Here is a 16,360-nt window from a genome sequence, read left to right on the forward strand (position 1 = left end):
ATTTTTTTTTCACAAATTTTGGTTCATATGGGGGAGATAATTGATTCTGCAAAAATTCCAACTTCAGTTTTTACTCATACTTTAGAATTCAAGATATACTTTTTTTTCTTATAAGTGTTATAAATTATGTTTATGTTCTTGGTTTCGTGAGCTATCTGCTCCTGATCATTTGATGTAATTCTCCATACAATCAAAGCCACTTACAAAGTTTTGTGAAAGGTACTAAGTGCTCTACTAAAAAGTTTTCAGTCTTAAATATTTAAATAGAAATGAGAAACCTGGTAACATTTTTTTTCAAGTATCAGTTTGCAAATTCAAAAACCAGATTATACTAATTACCATTACTGAGAAGTTACACATCGTGAACTCAAATTTCTCTTTATGAGGCTTAATGTAGCTTAATGCTTTACCTCACGGGAGTTACAATATGGAAAGGAGACATAAAAGATTTGGGTTGATTGGTTTATATCACATAAGTGCCTGCAAAATGCACCAGGTCTCCCAGGGTGTCCACACTGTCTGAATAATTCACCTCTGGGCTATTGTTATATTTGAGGGAGGCAAATGAAGACCCATAAGCGACCATCTATCTGCAGAAAAGAAGCAGGCCGGGACTGCATGAATTTCCTGTGTACTGAGTGAAGATCACCACCAGAAAAAAAAAAAAATCTTTCTCATATTCAGCCAGTTCTAAGAAACCAGCTGAGTGAATACCTTGGAATCTCAACATCAAAATACACAGTATCATCTATAACAGCTAGAACAATGAATGGAAAGATAAGACATACGCCAACAAATCAATATGGTAAAACTGCAGTTTGACAGAGGAGACAAACTTCTGTTAAAACTGTCATGCAAAAGTACAGAATATCCCAGTTTGGGAACCTGATCATTATTTATCTATTTATCACTTACTCTGGTTCAAGTGCTATGCTAGGTAGTATACGGAGGCATTAATATGACTATTATCTCATCTCCGAGAAATTAAACATCAGTTGGTGATAAAAATGAATAATGAAAGAAAAGCTTGCCTGTAGTGATGCTATTATAAAGTCTCTCAGGAAAAAGGTTATCACCTGGGCGAGAGGTCACTGAGATAATCTCCTACCTAGAGTACGGAACTTTCAAGAGGTGGCACTTTTTAGGGACATTTTCTTTGGCTACCAGACTGTTCCCTGTAGTAGTTGTGTGGAAGCCCTATCTATAATATTAAGGTTTGAATTAAGATACAAATGCATTATATGAGAAATAAATGTGTGATTTTCTTTTGGCTGAAGGTTTAGAATGACTGAGGGTTTACTCTGGGATAGGCTCAGTCACAAAAAGGAGGCCTTAGTGGCATTTTTCCAGGAAAATCCAGGGCGACAGGACACCCTCCCCATCTGCACCATGGCTCTGGCACCTGCAGAGACCAACCAAGGAAAATCCTTCTTCTAGATCCATACCAGACACTTTTACCTGAAGACACTTCTCCACCATTAGGGTATCCAGAGTTGTGAGAATTACTAATACTTCACTAACCTTTTTTTCCACATAGAAAGGGGAGAGCAGTTCCTGGCTTTTAATTTATCTTCGTGTTAGAAGCTTTCTTATCAGACACATTCAGAATATGTAGTTGGCCAGTTTATCAAATATACTGAAGTCAAAAATCTTTAAAAGTAATACCTTAAACATTCTTTATAGAAACATTTAAGTGCACACAGTTTGCTACTTCTTTGATGTAGGGCCCAGACCTTTGCTTTATGTACAAATTAGGTTATGGTTAGATTTCTGCATCTTATTAAGCATATCCATTATCCATTATGCATCATCTACCATTTCTAGTTTTGTTCTTGATAATAAAGCAAGAAAGTTAAAGATACTTGAGAAGCAACCTGACTTCAGAATCATTCTATGATTCTTAGTCATGCACATTTTTCACAATCTTTGTGACTGGCACACCTAATTCAACAGCAATTTTAGTCTAGCAAAGTGACTAGCATTTTAGTTTTCATATAAACAGTGCTCTTTACTTATATCTGTTACATTAGTTTACAGAATAATTTGTTATATAATAGCAAGTACACCTGCCATCAAGATTAGAGACTGTTGATAAACATACACACGATGAGGGGGACCTGAAATACACCTGTGTACAAAAGGATAGCCTTCTAGAATGTCATAGACATTAGCAGGTAGACTTTATGGAGGAAAGAGAGAGCTCTAGATGAGCCACTTAGCTGATTAACAGGATATGGGATACAAGAGATTCTGCTGTTACTTCTTAAGTATGTGGCTTTTTGCAAAGGCCTAATTATTTAGAAAAGAAAAGAAAAAAAAAAAGGAACCTGCCTCAAGTTCCCCTCTACCACCAGAAAATTACCTTAATTAAAATACACAAATATAAACAAAAATTACAGAGATGGAAACAGTATGATGCTGTCTGGAGTTTAAGAATAAGAAAATTAAGTTTCAAAAAATCAAAGGTGCAAAGGAGCAGTGGGAGAGGAAGACTTCTATCCCATGGCTTCTCTTGAAGAAAAAGCTTGTGTGAATCCAACACAAAGATACCATGTGCCACCTCCAGCTCCCTACCACCCAAGTTCATAGACTAACATGATGCCACAACTTCTCAACGGCTTCGACAATGAGTTGCAATAAAAATGCCCTTGAGAGTTCCTTCCAGGTCCACTTGTACAAACTTGGACAAGTGAGTGGCTCTTATCAATACAGGCCAGCAGACCACATGACTGACTGGGCATGTTTATAAAACTGCTAAAATACAGTCACCAGATCCCAAGATTTGAAAAGCATTTGATACGTCTCATAGTGCACCTGTCAAGGGACAAACTGATTTCAGATTTTCTGGCCAAAGAGCTTTGAAGAAACAGCTAGTGTCGATGAAAAAACTGTGGTGGTACAACATTAGGGAAACAGGACGCCCATTCAATACTCCACTTGCTCATTCCCTTCACCCTGAGTTCAGGCATAGCTACAATCAATCTATATCACAACAACCCAGAAAACATGATAGTTCTTTTAAAAAAAAAAATAGCCATAAGGAACTATTTAAGAACTACTAGAGGGACGCCTGGCTGGCTCAGTTAAGTGTCTGCCTTCGGCTCAGGTCATGATCGCAGGGCCCTGGGATTGAGCCCCGTGTCAGGCTCCCTGCTCAACGGGGAATCTGCTTCTCCCTTTGCCTGCTGCTCCCCCTGCTTGTGAGCTGGCTCTCTCTGTCTCTCTCTCTCTCTCAAATAAACAAAATCTTTTTAAAAAATCAATTTATTAAAAAAAAAAGAGCTTGTAGAATTAGTCTGTGACAGAGGTGATTATACACACCCTGGAAGAAGCTATACAATTATACTATTTCCATGAAATGTGATAAGCAACGGTAGATATTTCAGTATATTTTCCAAAGATATCAACATTATCAAATACCATTTATGATGATGAAACCAAGTCATAGCTCATTTTTCTTATATTTGATCTCCACAGATGTTCTTACTCTGAAATATAGACAGTTGCTTACATAAAATAAAACACCGTAAATTAAAACTTGGGTCAGCTGTATGTCAGAACACCTGCAAATGATATCTTTGTAGAAACCGTAGCATAATATCACGTGGCCACTAAGTAATCTGTCACCGATTATTTTTGAAACTTCAGTCCATTACACTGACTACCATTATAACTATTTAACCATGAAATGTTTGCCCTCATTTTTATTCATATACTTCATGGGCCATTTACTGTCAGCTATAAAATCATTTGAAAGGTAATTGACTTTACAGCTGAGAAAAATAAGAAGCCTCCTAAACAATCTCAGGACATTGACTTAGTGTCCTACAGGTAAAGACGAACTTAAATCGAACGTGAAATTTGGAAGAGGTGACTTTTTAATGAGTACTTTTAAAAAAAAAGAAATGAAAAGAGTAGCTTGCTGATGTTGAGCTCCTCCCTCCCTTAATAATAAAAAGCTTAGCTACAGAGGGATGAGAAGGTTAAAATGCCTGCCCAGTGCTCATAGTTCAAAAAATAATTACAAGTGTCAAAAGTGGCTTCAACCCAAACACTGGCCATCACTGACCTCCTCCACAGGACGACTTTAGAAACTGCACAGGGCAGGATTAGGGAGGCTGAAGGTGCATAGGGACAGGATGCTTTATCTCACAGCCGTGCTTTCAGCAAGACATGTTTATTTGCCAAGAAATACAAAACATAATTACATTTCTAAAGTCTTTTAATGCCCACACAGTGTGCAAGGCACTGTTCTAGATACCATGAAGTAATGCAAAGATGATAAAACCTAATTTAGTAGCCTCCAAGAACTTAAGGTCTCGAGGGAAGATAAATACATGAATAATTTTAGAACAAAGCTTTTATTAAAAGGGCTACAAACAACAACAACAACAACAACAACAAAAATGCACCCTCAGCTGGATTATGCAGCTCATGTAGCTGCTAGTTGAGCTGAGGAGTGTTGGGAATGAACCCAGCCCGTCCTCCTGCTCTGTGTAGGAGAGGCGCCCCCTTCAGGCCTGAAAGCACCAAGGGCGGCCTTCAGCACACATTTTGTACAATGCTTACACATATGCTTCCCCCACCGCGGGAGCTCTTTGAAGAGAACTAAAGTTCTTACATAGCCCATGTTCTAAGCACTTAGTTCAATGCCTAGTACATAGGAGACAATCAATAAATGTAGAATATAAAAATTAGTCGATTTAATTCCCTCAATCTAGAATGGGCCACCCTTTCTCTCCTCCTTTTTGGTTACACACATTCACATTTCTAAATATAAAATTCCCACCCAGCTCAAATGCCCCTTCTTCCTTACAGCACTATCTCATCTCACCTCATTTTCCTACCCTACAGAAAATGTTTATCCCTTCCCTGGATGTTTCTATAACTTATATCCCTCAAGCTTCTAAAATGGTTTCAAATGGCTGAATTCTTAAATCGGTTATTGTCCATAGCCTTCATGTGCCAACCCCTCAGTATTCTGTGGTTATTGCTATTTGTGTACCTTTGCTTTCTGTGTAAGCCCTAGCGGGAGATGTCTGACTCTACCATCCCATGTAGGATGCCTGCAGCATTCTAAGGGAGCATACATTTGTTGGTTTAACAAGAACTTATTCTGCATCAATAATGTACCTGATGTTAAATAAAAATTTGATTAAATAAAGTTCTATTTCTAGAAGAAACTGAAAGATTCCAATGGAACAGGGGTCTACTTCTGCAATCTTGCATCCTGCCAATACTGGGCTGTGTTTCCTCAAAGGCTATTGGCACTTAGGACGTCCTTACACTAACTACTCCATATATATGTTTTCTCTCAACCCGCCAAGTACCATTTTCCTCTGATTAATCTTCTTCCTGGTTAATATCACAAATGATATATACTGATGACCCTTCATCTATATCTTACATGAAATACACTTAGAGTAATAATGGACAACTTCTACCTTTGACCTCCAAAATTCTGCTATACATTTATGAGTTTTCATCAGTCCATGGGGAGGAGATTTCTTGACTAAAATGCAAATGTGTTCTCTCCACTCCAAAAGTTTAAAGTTTATTTGATCTCTCATATAGCAAACAAAACAAAAACAAAATGAAAAGTGCATTAAATGCATAGCTTTTAGCACACTGGTGGGCACATAGGAAGGACTGGGCTAAGAATAGTTACTTGGTAAAACATATATATGCAAAGAAGTGTTCTAACTAGAAGGAATCTTGTATGTAATTGGGTATGCTGTTTCATAGACCAATCTCACATACTCAGAGATTTCAAAACCCAATGCTCAGAAAAGTTTATTCTAAAAAATTTGAGAGTCATGCTGAGCAGTCTATAGCTAGTATTTTATGTTTTCATTTTGAAGTTTCTCATTTACAAGGAATCATTCCTATTTTCTCCAGAGAACATAAAGCATTTTCGTCATTTTCAATCCCATGTCAAATTGATTTTATTCTTGATACTACGACCGTAATTGCAACTAGAACACTGAGGATCACAATGGGATATGAGTATTTCAATGGAGAATTTCATATTCACCAGATTATGTACCTTGTATTTCTGGGAAATCATTCTACAGAATGATCTTATAGATTGCTAATTCCCATAATAAACTAAAACTGCTGATTTACCTAAGAGAAAACACAGAAGCAACATGTATAATTATACTTGAATCAACAGCTGCTGTGCCCACTAAAATCTCCCCCACCCCGTCTCACATTGAAGACACACACCATCACTCTGTTTCTGCAACTAAAAGAAGGTTGTTCGAAGTGCAATCTAAAAATCAGTCATCTTACTTTCACGTCTTTCAGAGAGGTATAACAAAAAATGTTTTAGAAATGTTTATAATGTTAAAATTTGTCAATTACTAAAAATACTGACAAAATCCAATGTGTGTCAGAATCTCCTAGAAGACCCAAAGAAATATAAGAAATTCAAAGTCCAGTAGAACTTCTTGAAATGTGTCCATGGAGCTCAAGATAAGCAAGACATGCTGCCCTAACTGGAAAAAAAATTCTGGCATAAATTTCAGAAGATTTGGGTGATCCTAGAAATCATAACCTCTCACCATCTGTCTCTTGTAATGTCTCCATTCCTAACTTCTGTTCTGTTTTTCTCATGACAGCCCCAAAGTACAAAGCCTGCTTTGAAGGTTATCAGTTCTTTCCCCAACCCTGTAGGGCAGATTTCCCTACTGCTAAAATAGCAATAAAAAATAACTCTTGTCTACCAATTACTGAGATGGTTATAGAATTTCCTATTGGACTATCCTCTAGTTAAATGTTTAAAACTCAATTAAAATGCAAATTAACAGTAGACAATGTAGCCCTTATGGCTACAGCATGACAAGAGAAGTCAGCTTCATGCAAGAATGCAAATTTTTGGAACTGTAATTAAATGCGTAGTTATTTCCATTTTACAGAAATTTTTAAGGCCTGAAAAGGAACGAGGAAACCCCAGCTAAAATAGCGGCAGATTAGGGTTTCCAATCCGTTCAAAAAATGTCACTTTAGAGACACCACAATTTTGGTAGTACATCTTTTAATTCTATCTCACTGAATTGATTTTTCCTGAATTGTTAGATTAGGTGGGTTAATGTACCAAAACTCTCTGACTTCTTTTGGGAAAAATGAATGGAACTTGGTACAGTAATTTACTAATGAAGAAGAAACATGTCCCCTGATATGCTTACAGATGATTACTGAATCACAAAGAAATCTGTGTCTGCCCATCTCATATGTATGAGTCAGATAATATCTATTTGTGGCTTTAGTAAAACACACTGCATACATACAGAACATATGCTTATTTCATCTGGCTGGCCATTTCATAGGACAATGGCCCAGGGTCAGATGGGGTGAAAGGAAGTGAAATTAAAACCAGAGAAGACCTGGGGCACCTGGGTGGCTCAGTCAGTTAAGCATCTGACTCTTTTTTTTTTTTTTAAGATTTTATTTATTTATTCAACAGAGATAGAGATAGCTAGAGAGAGAGGGAACACAAGCAGGGGGAGTGGGAGAGGAAGAAGCAGGCTCATAGCGGAGGAGCCTGGTGTGGGGCTCGATCCCATAATGCCGGGATCACGTCCTGAGCCAAAGGCAGACACTTAACCGTTGTGCCACCCAGGCACCCCCATCTGACTCTTGATCTCGGTTCAGATCTTGATCTCAGGGTCGTGAGTTCAAGCCCCACATTGGGTTCCACACTGGGAATGGAGCCTACTCTAAAAACAAAACAAAACAAAAACAAGAGAAAGCCAAAAGCAATAAGAAAATAAAGGAAGGCACAAAGCACCAGAGGAAATCATATGAGAAGCAGATAATTATAAATCATAATAGAATGGAGACTGAATCACATTCTGAAGACCTCAAGGAAACAAAAAGTATGAGCAAGGAAAAGAAGAAATTAATGATTGGTGAATATTAAATGACACACTTAATAAGAAATGACTGTGGAGAGCAGAAAATGATTAATCATTTATCAAAACAGAATAATCCATATTTGAAAAAAGCTATACATTCACATGCAAAAACATACACGTAGAATGACTAATGGGAGAGTATGTAGACATAAATAAAGCAAAGGCATAATGATTTATTAAAAATGTTATTTTCCCCAATGTATTAATGGTTAAAAAAAAAAAAAGCACAGACTAATAACACAAACAGAAAAATAGTAAGTGCTGTAACTTAAGAAAAGAGGCCTGAATGTTTTCTAAAGAACAAAATGTCCTGCACTATCTTGAAAGAATATGAGGGAGAATCAGAAATTGTTAGGATCCGTTGCTGGGTCTTCTGTTGGTCCAAAGAGCATCATCTTTAATGAGCAATGACCTGGGTACTGACTCAACATCTTGACATGGCCACAAACCATCTTGACATTGCCAACCTCCATTAGAGACTGATAATATTGGTTCCAGTCTTGGATATTTTCAGGGAAGGAGAAAACTCGTTAACCATCTGCCTTCTTTAGCTGTAGCTTTAAAGCAATGATATTCCAAAAATAAAAGCCAACAATATGCCACAGATTAATTATCAAGCTACTAATGAGATCTCCTATTCAGGTAATATCAGTGTAAGTTTTCATTTGCCCATGGAGTTCTTTGCCCAAAATAATCAATGTCAACGGATATCACCTCACTCCATTAAAAAAATTACTTCTCTGAATTAAAAATCAGAAGCATAATTAAAAATAAATGCCTACACATAAAAAAACTATTATAATATGAGAGGCAAGAATAAATCCTTAGACAAAAAAGAGATCATGTTAATCATTTAGAAAATCCTAAAACCCTGAAAGACAAAGGCATGAACAACAGGTTTTTAAATTTCATCCTCATGAGTCATCTGATATGCACACTAAAACAATGAAATTCCATCTAAACTCGCAAAAACAGAGATTATAAGTCAGTCCGCCAAGTGGACAATGAGACGAGCATACATAGTATGCTACATAGATACATAGTATCTCTGCTGATAGAAAACTGCCTTTTCGGAAAGCAGTTTGGAAGAGCATTTGACCTGGCAATTTCACAGCTGGGAATCTATTCTAAAAAAATAATCCAAAATGAAGATATAAATGTATGCACACAGATGTTCCCTAAAGAACTGTGTATAACACAAGGAAGTGTCCAACAGTGAAAGAGTGATTAAGCAAACTATGGTATGTTTCTATAATATAAACAGCATCTTTAGTTACACAGGAAAACATTTACAATAAATACTAAGTAGAAAAACAGGATTCCACATTTTCCATTAGGTATGGAGTCACGTGTATGGTGTGTGTGTGTGTCAGCTCCGTACCCACACATGCACAGAGAAAACCACATGCTGAAGTAACTATCTCTATAAAGACATATCATATTTTCATGAGAAAAACATGTAAAGGAATAAAATTTCAATCATTTTCCAACAGCACCATGCAACCAAACTAAATACCATTTTGGGCTTAATAGATATGGTTTACAAAAACAGGGTTATGAGAATCCAGACATGGAAGAGTCATGGCTAAGTAAAGCCTGTCCTCACTACACACAAACTAGTCTTAAACAAAGTTGAAAGCCCAAAATCTTCAGGATATCAAATAACACTTATATTAGCAAATCATACTTTCAAAGAGCATTGTCAATGAATTGATTGATATTATTTATCAATGCAAGTAAAACTGAAGGCTTTCTCTCACTTCTAGAACTAGCTTCAATAATCATATTATCAGGGTGCCTGGGTGGCTTAGCCTGCTTCTCTCTCTCCCTCTGCTGCTCCTCCTGCTTGTGCTGTGTCTCTCTCTCTGTCAAATAAATAAATAAATAAATAAATAAATAAATAAATAAATAAATTCTTTCAAAAAATCATATTGTCATGAGAACATACAAATAATCCTGAAATGCATCCTATTATGACAAGGCTCAGAATGACAATAGGTCCCAGTAGATGATATAAACTGAAGAATGCTGAAGTTTCCTGATGATTTGGAGAGGAATCTTGTCTTTGGTTATTGTATCTTTCCCCTCAGTCATGTTCATTTATAAATGTACAACTTTTAAAATTTTTCTTATCAGGAAAGTTGATGAACTATTTTTTCAGCTATCCCTGTTGAAGAGTGATTTAAAAGATTCCTGAACATTGACTACCACTTTACTTTGACTTTTTCTTAAAATATTAAACAAATGGAATTCCTGCACTCATTTTTATTGTGCAATTATATGACAATGTTTATGTGATGCTTTGTAAAAGGCAGTAACAATCAAATCCAAATACAAAATAACAAGAGAAGAATTTTCCAATATAAAAGATTAAACAATATCAACACTTGGGAGAATCACTAAAATTAAGGAATTTGACTTTAAATAAATAATATGTAATTCTGCCTCCTTTCTAAGTCAATTTCTAGCTTTGAAAATATATCTCTGAGTAGTTCTATTAAAATGGATCTAAAAATAGACTCTTTAAGGCCATTAAATAATATTTAAAAAAAAACCTTAGTTGTTTAGAAACATTTTAGTCTGTACAGTTGTAATTTACCACACTTACAGTTTTTATTCTTTTTTTTTTAAAGATTTTTATTTTTATTTATTTGACAGAGAGAGAGGCAGCCAGCGAGAGAAGGAACACAAGCAGGGGGAGTGGGAGAGGAAGAAGCAGGCTCCCAGCGGAGGAGCCCGATGTGGGACTCGATCCCAGGACCCCGGGATCACGCCCTGGGCCTAAGGCAGATGCTTAACGACTGAGCCACCCAGGCACCCCAGTTTTTATTCTTTGATGCTACCTGCATTTCCTCTTTTTTATATTTATCCTCGACAATTGTTTTAAACGTGTAAAAGGTAAATTCACAGTCAGGTGACTATTTCCATTTGCTTAAGAAAGACCCCAATCTCTGGGGCACCTGGGTAGCTCAGTCGTTTAAACATCTGACTCTTGATTTCAGCCCAGGTCATGATCTCAGGGTTGTGAGATAGAACCACGCATTGAGCTCTGCACTGAGCATGAAGCCTGCTAGGGATTCTCTCTCTCCCTCTCCCCATTTGTGCTCTCCCTCTCTCTCTAGAAGGAAGGAAGGAGGGAAGGAAGGAAGGAAGGAAGGAAGGAAGGAAGGAAGGAAGGAAGGCCAGCCGTCCGTCTCTGGTCTATATATCTATATGTGAGTAACACGCACATTAATCATAGATTATAGATCTATATATCTATATGTGAGTAACATGCATATGGACTGAATTGTCAGAAATATTAGATAAGTTTTGGTTCTTAGGCAATGAGGAACTCTTAAATATTCTCACAATATTTCCAGCATTATTTAAGAGTTAAGGCAAAAATCTCAAAAGCTGAAATTTGTTCAAATATTTTTGCAAGGAAAAGTTGAAACCAAGCAAAGAAGAATATACTTTTATTCATGTCATCCTTGCAAAGGGGCCATGTTAATCTTCTCTACATCATTCCAATTTTAGTATGTGTGCTACTGAAGCGAGCATGGATATACTTTTATAAAATGAGAAGTATTTTTTTTACTCCATGCAGCTATCGTTATTAAAAATGACCATGAAAAAAGATGCATAAGCCCCAAATGTGCAATTATGCCATATAGAAACACCTATGTGACTCACACTTCCCCGATGATAGAACATTTCCATCTCCACACAACGTTCTCTCAAGCCTCGTTCTCATCAGTCTTAACTTCACAGAGGCAATCATTTTTTTTAACCTTTCATTGGTTTTGGTCTAGAACTTCCTAATGAAATCATGCAAGACGTATTCTGTTATTTTGGTTCTTTTGCTCAGCATCATGTCTGTGAGACTCATTCATGTTGTTGCGGGTAGCAGTAGTTCATTCATTTGTCCTGCTGAGTAGTCCTCCTCTGTACAACTATACCAAAATGAGATTATTCATTTTCTTGTTGATAATGAGTTGCTTCCAGTTCAAGGCTATGACGAATGAAGCTGCTACAATCATTCTTAACGAGTCTTTCTTACATATAAATTTGTATATCTTCTGGGTAACTTTTAATTTTAAGCACAAAACCTTTTCCCAAAGCAGTTTTAACATTTAATATCCCTACCAGCAATGTAGGAGAGTTCAGTGGTTCCAATCTTCACCGATATTTGGGGTTGATAATATTTTTAATTTTGGCCATGCTAGTGGGTGTATAGTATTATCTCAATGTGCTTGTAAATGCATTACTCTGAAGGCTAAAAATCTTGAGCACTCTTTATTATGTTCACTGACCATTCATCTATGTACCTTTATAAAGCATTCATTGAACTACTTCACCAATTTTTTGTCTTTTTCTTATTGAGTATGAAATTCTTTATGTAATAATGATTTGAATGCTTTGTCAGACATGTTTTACAAATATTTTCATCTTGGTGACATGCTTCCTCATTTACTTAATTTTGTCTTTTGATGAACAGTCTAATATATCAATTTTTATGGTTATTATTTTCTGCATCTTATCAAAGAAATATTGGCCTACTATTGTCTTAGTTAGTTCAGGTTGCTCTAACAAAATACCAGAGACTGGGTGACTCATAAACAACGGAGACATTTCTCCAAGTTCTAGAGGTTGAGAAGTACAAGATCAAGGTGCTGGAAGATTCAGTGTCTGCTGCCTTTTCACAGGCAGCTGTTTCTTGGCTATGTTCTCAAACAACAGAAGGGGAGAATTCTGGTCTCTTCAGCCCCTTAGAAATCTACTAATCCCATTTATGATGGCTCCATCTTCACGACCTAATCATCTCCCCAAGGCCCCACCTCCAAAAACCATCACATTGGGTGTTAAATTTTAATATATGAATTTTGGGAGGACACATCATACCATCCACCACAACCACTAATTAGAAAAATATTAACCTACATTTTCTTCTAATAGTGTTTTCTTTTTATGTCTGTGATCCACTGTGAATTAATTTTTGTTTACGGCTTGAAGTAAGAGTGAAGATTCATTTCTTTCCGTATGGACATCCAATTGTTCCAGTACCATTCGTAAATAAACCTTTGCATTCCCTCTTTTAATTGCTTTGATGTCTTGAAAAAATCAGATTACTACATAAATATGTATCTATTTCTGGACTATATTCTGTTCTTTTTATTTGTCTATACTTACGCCAAAATTTCACCATCTTGATCATTGTATTTTTGTAGAAAGTCTAGAGTCAGGTAGAACTGTTCTCTTTCAAGATTATTTTAACTACTCTAGATTCTTTCCTTTTTCATATAAATTTCAAAATAAGCTTGTCAATTCCTATGACATAAAACCTTCCTGAGATGAAAATTAAGATTTTAATCCATAGATTAATTCAGGGAGAATTGACATTTAACAATATTGAGTCTTCCAATGCACAAACATGGTATTTCTCTCCATTTATTTAGGTCTGCTTTAATTTCTCTCAGTACTATCTTATTGTTTTCTGTGTAGAGGTTCTCCTCATTTTTTCATTAAATTTGCTTCTAAATATTTTATTTTTTGACAATATTACAAACGGAATTTTCAATTTTCACTTACAGTTGTTTATTCCAAATATTTATAAATGAAATAAATTTGTACAGACTTGGATACTGAGACCCTCTTTATTCCACTTACTCGTTCAAGTTACTTTCTTTGAAATCGTTCCTTGTGGTTACCTACGTACATGTTCACATCACGCATGAATAAAGGCCACTTTATTTTTTCCCTTGCAAACTATGCCTTTTAATTCTCTTCTCACAAAATGGCACTGGCTAATTTCTCTAGCGAAATAGTGAACAGAGGCAGGACAAAAGATGTTATTGCTGTGTTCCCCATCTTAGGGAGAAAGCACTCTTTCACCTTTAAGTATGATGTTAGCTATAGGGTTGAACAGTTGTTTTTTTGGGTTTTTTTTCTGGTTTTATCAAATACTCCTACAGATAATCCTTTGCTGGGGTGGGGGTGTCCTGTACCTTGGAAGATGTTTAGTAGTAGCATTCCTGGCTTCTACCAACTAGACAGTAGTAACACCCTTCTTCTCATTGTCACAACCAAAAAATGCCTCCAAACACTTGACCCTGGGGTCAAAACTGCCCTCATTTGAGAACCACTGAGTTAAACTGAGGCAGTGGGTGAGACACCAGAGAATGTAGTTAACTTCATCAGAAAGATCTTTAGTTAGCTCACAAGGGGAGGCTTGTGTTTTCTGAATTGCAGGCTGAGTTGCTTGAGATAACTATCTACTTACACCCGTCAGCCCATTAAGAGAAAATCTGACCCACAGGCGCCAGCCAGGCTTACACAAAACCCTGACACTGAGCTTCAGGTCCCCCAAGACAAGGCAGTATCTCCCTGGGGAGGAAATATTCTCAGGCCTTCAGGCTTTCCAGGTCCCTCAGAGATAACAAAGAATGAGAGCAGCCTATCTGCCTCTCCATTGTCTGTTTTTCCCCGGAAAAGTCAGAGCCAAGGCCTTGAGGGAGTGTCTCACCTTCAATGAAGGTGATCATTTTTTAAAATGACTCAGTTAATTTACTTTCTAAAGAGAGTCATATTCTGTCTCTCTCATTCCCTCTGTCCCCTACCTCCGTCCTTTTCTAGTAAGTATCATCAGTGCTCTTCAAACGTAACAAACTGTGACAAACTATACCAACTGCCCAATGACCAGCATTTCCCCATCTCTTTGACACATGCTACTGCAAAGGTCTGAGAGTCTATATATTGAATGAACTTTGTAAATTAAAAAATATACAGTTTTCTGTTTTGTAAAATTTTTTGGTATTAATAAAATGCAAAGTAATTAAAAAGTGACTTTTTCTCATCAAGTATTATTACAATCCACAGATACTAAAGGTAAAAATTAACAACCTGCATGAGATTCGCCAAGTTCTGTGCGTGAGAACAGGTTGAGAGCACTGAGCCTGAATAAAAGCAGAAATACAAAGTAACGAAAGCTACAAGCATGGAGAAACAGGACTCTTTAGAGTTTTCCAAAATTCACTAGGAGTCGAACTCGTGAACATAGATGGGGGCACATGCTATGAAACTTTAGATGCCTTGAAAGAAAAATGAATAGTTAGATGGAAACTAACCTGTCCAGAAGTGTAGCACAAGGTCCAAGTATGTTAGAAATCTGAGCACTGTTTCAAGTGCATCACCAAGATGATGTTTTTATCTACTCAGTCTTCTGCAGAAATTATTTTCCAGGAGATTGTACCTCCAATTGCATAATAAAAAGAAGGTTCCAATTATTGAAATTCACCTTATAAGCAAATTGCTGCTATTATCCTAAAACCAAAGTCAGTAGGTTCACTTTCATATAAGTGGTCAAAACAGGTTTAATTGTAAGAGAATTTCTATGCTGAACCACTTATGTAGGAAATGCCAGTAATAAGATTTTATTGTGGAAATTTTAACACGATCTAACTTCAATGCATGCTTAATTTGGCATATCCAGAGAAGTCACATCTTCAAGATGTTCCAAGTGTGAAGCCCACTCAATTCCAAATGGCTCATTTTTATGGATGTGATTAACAAACTGCCAAGGCATTCAGCTATAAAGTAAGGTTTTCAGCCAGTTCAAATGGATATTTAAAATAACATACTCCTAGAATATCAAGCTCTTTTTGTATCTGAATTCCAGATAATCCCTCTACTGTAAAAACTATGAATTCTTTTTTTTTAAAGATTTTATTTATTTATTTGACAGAGATAGAGACAGCCAGCGAGAGAGGGAACACAAGCAGGGGGAGTGGGAGAGGAAGAAGCAGGCTCATAGCAGAAGAGCCTGATGTGGGGCTCGATCCCATAACGCCAGGATCACGCCCTGAGCCAAAGGCAGACGCTTAACCACTGTGCCACCCAGGCGCCCCAAAACTATGAATTCTTAATTTGGCCATGGTTTATCCATGGTTTATATGTCATTGGACAATCCTTTGTTATCTTTCTTCAACAAACATCTACCAGTAAAATACAAGTAAATTATAGGCAAAATCTCAATGAAGTGATTAGGTACCAAAAATTGATTTGCATCAAATGTGTTTTTTTTCCTTAACGTCTCCTGTTTATTACTAACTGCCTACCATTCAACTAACATGAATGTGTTTATCTAGAAGGTCAGAAAACTTATTCACCTTCATAGCCATTTAGAAGAAAAAAAATCGGAGGGTTAAGATGGCGGAGGAGTAGGGGACACCTTTTTCAGCCGGTCCCCTGAGTTGAGCTGGATAGGTACCAGACCAGCAGGAATATCCACGGAATCAGCCTGAGACGCAGGAAGATACATCTGGATCTCTACAAATGAACATCTCCAGCGCTGAGTATCGAGGTACGAAGCGGGGAGCCGTGAAACCGCGCACAGATATCGGAAGCTAAACAGAAGGGGGAGGGAGCCGCCGTGTCAGGGCGCCGGGAAGCGGTAGCCACCT

The 16,360-nt window shown here is 36.9% G+C and overlaps 1 pseudogene; it reads right to left on the bottom strand.

Annotated features, from left to right (window-relative positions):
• Positions 1-11,361: 11,361 nt before the first annotated feature.
• On the bottom strand, positions 11,362-11,462 carry LOC117801641 (annotated as a pseudogene).
• Between the last annotated feature and the right edge of the window lie 4,898 nt (positions 11,463-16,360).

The sequence above is a fragment of the Ailuropoda melanoleuca genome, chromosome 3, assembly GCF_002007445.2.
Source record: "Ailuropoda melanoleuca isolate Jingjing chromosome 3, ASM200744v2, whole genome shotgun sequence".
Taxonomy (NCBI): Eukaryota; Metazoa; Chordata; class Mammalia; order Carnivora; family Ursidae; genus Ailuropoda; species Ailuropoda melanoleuca.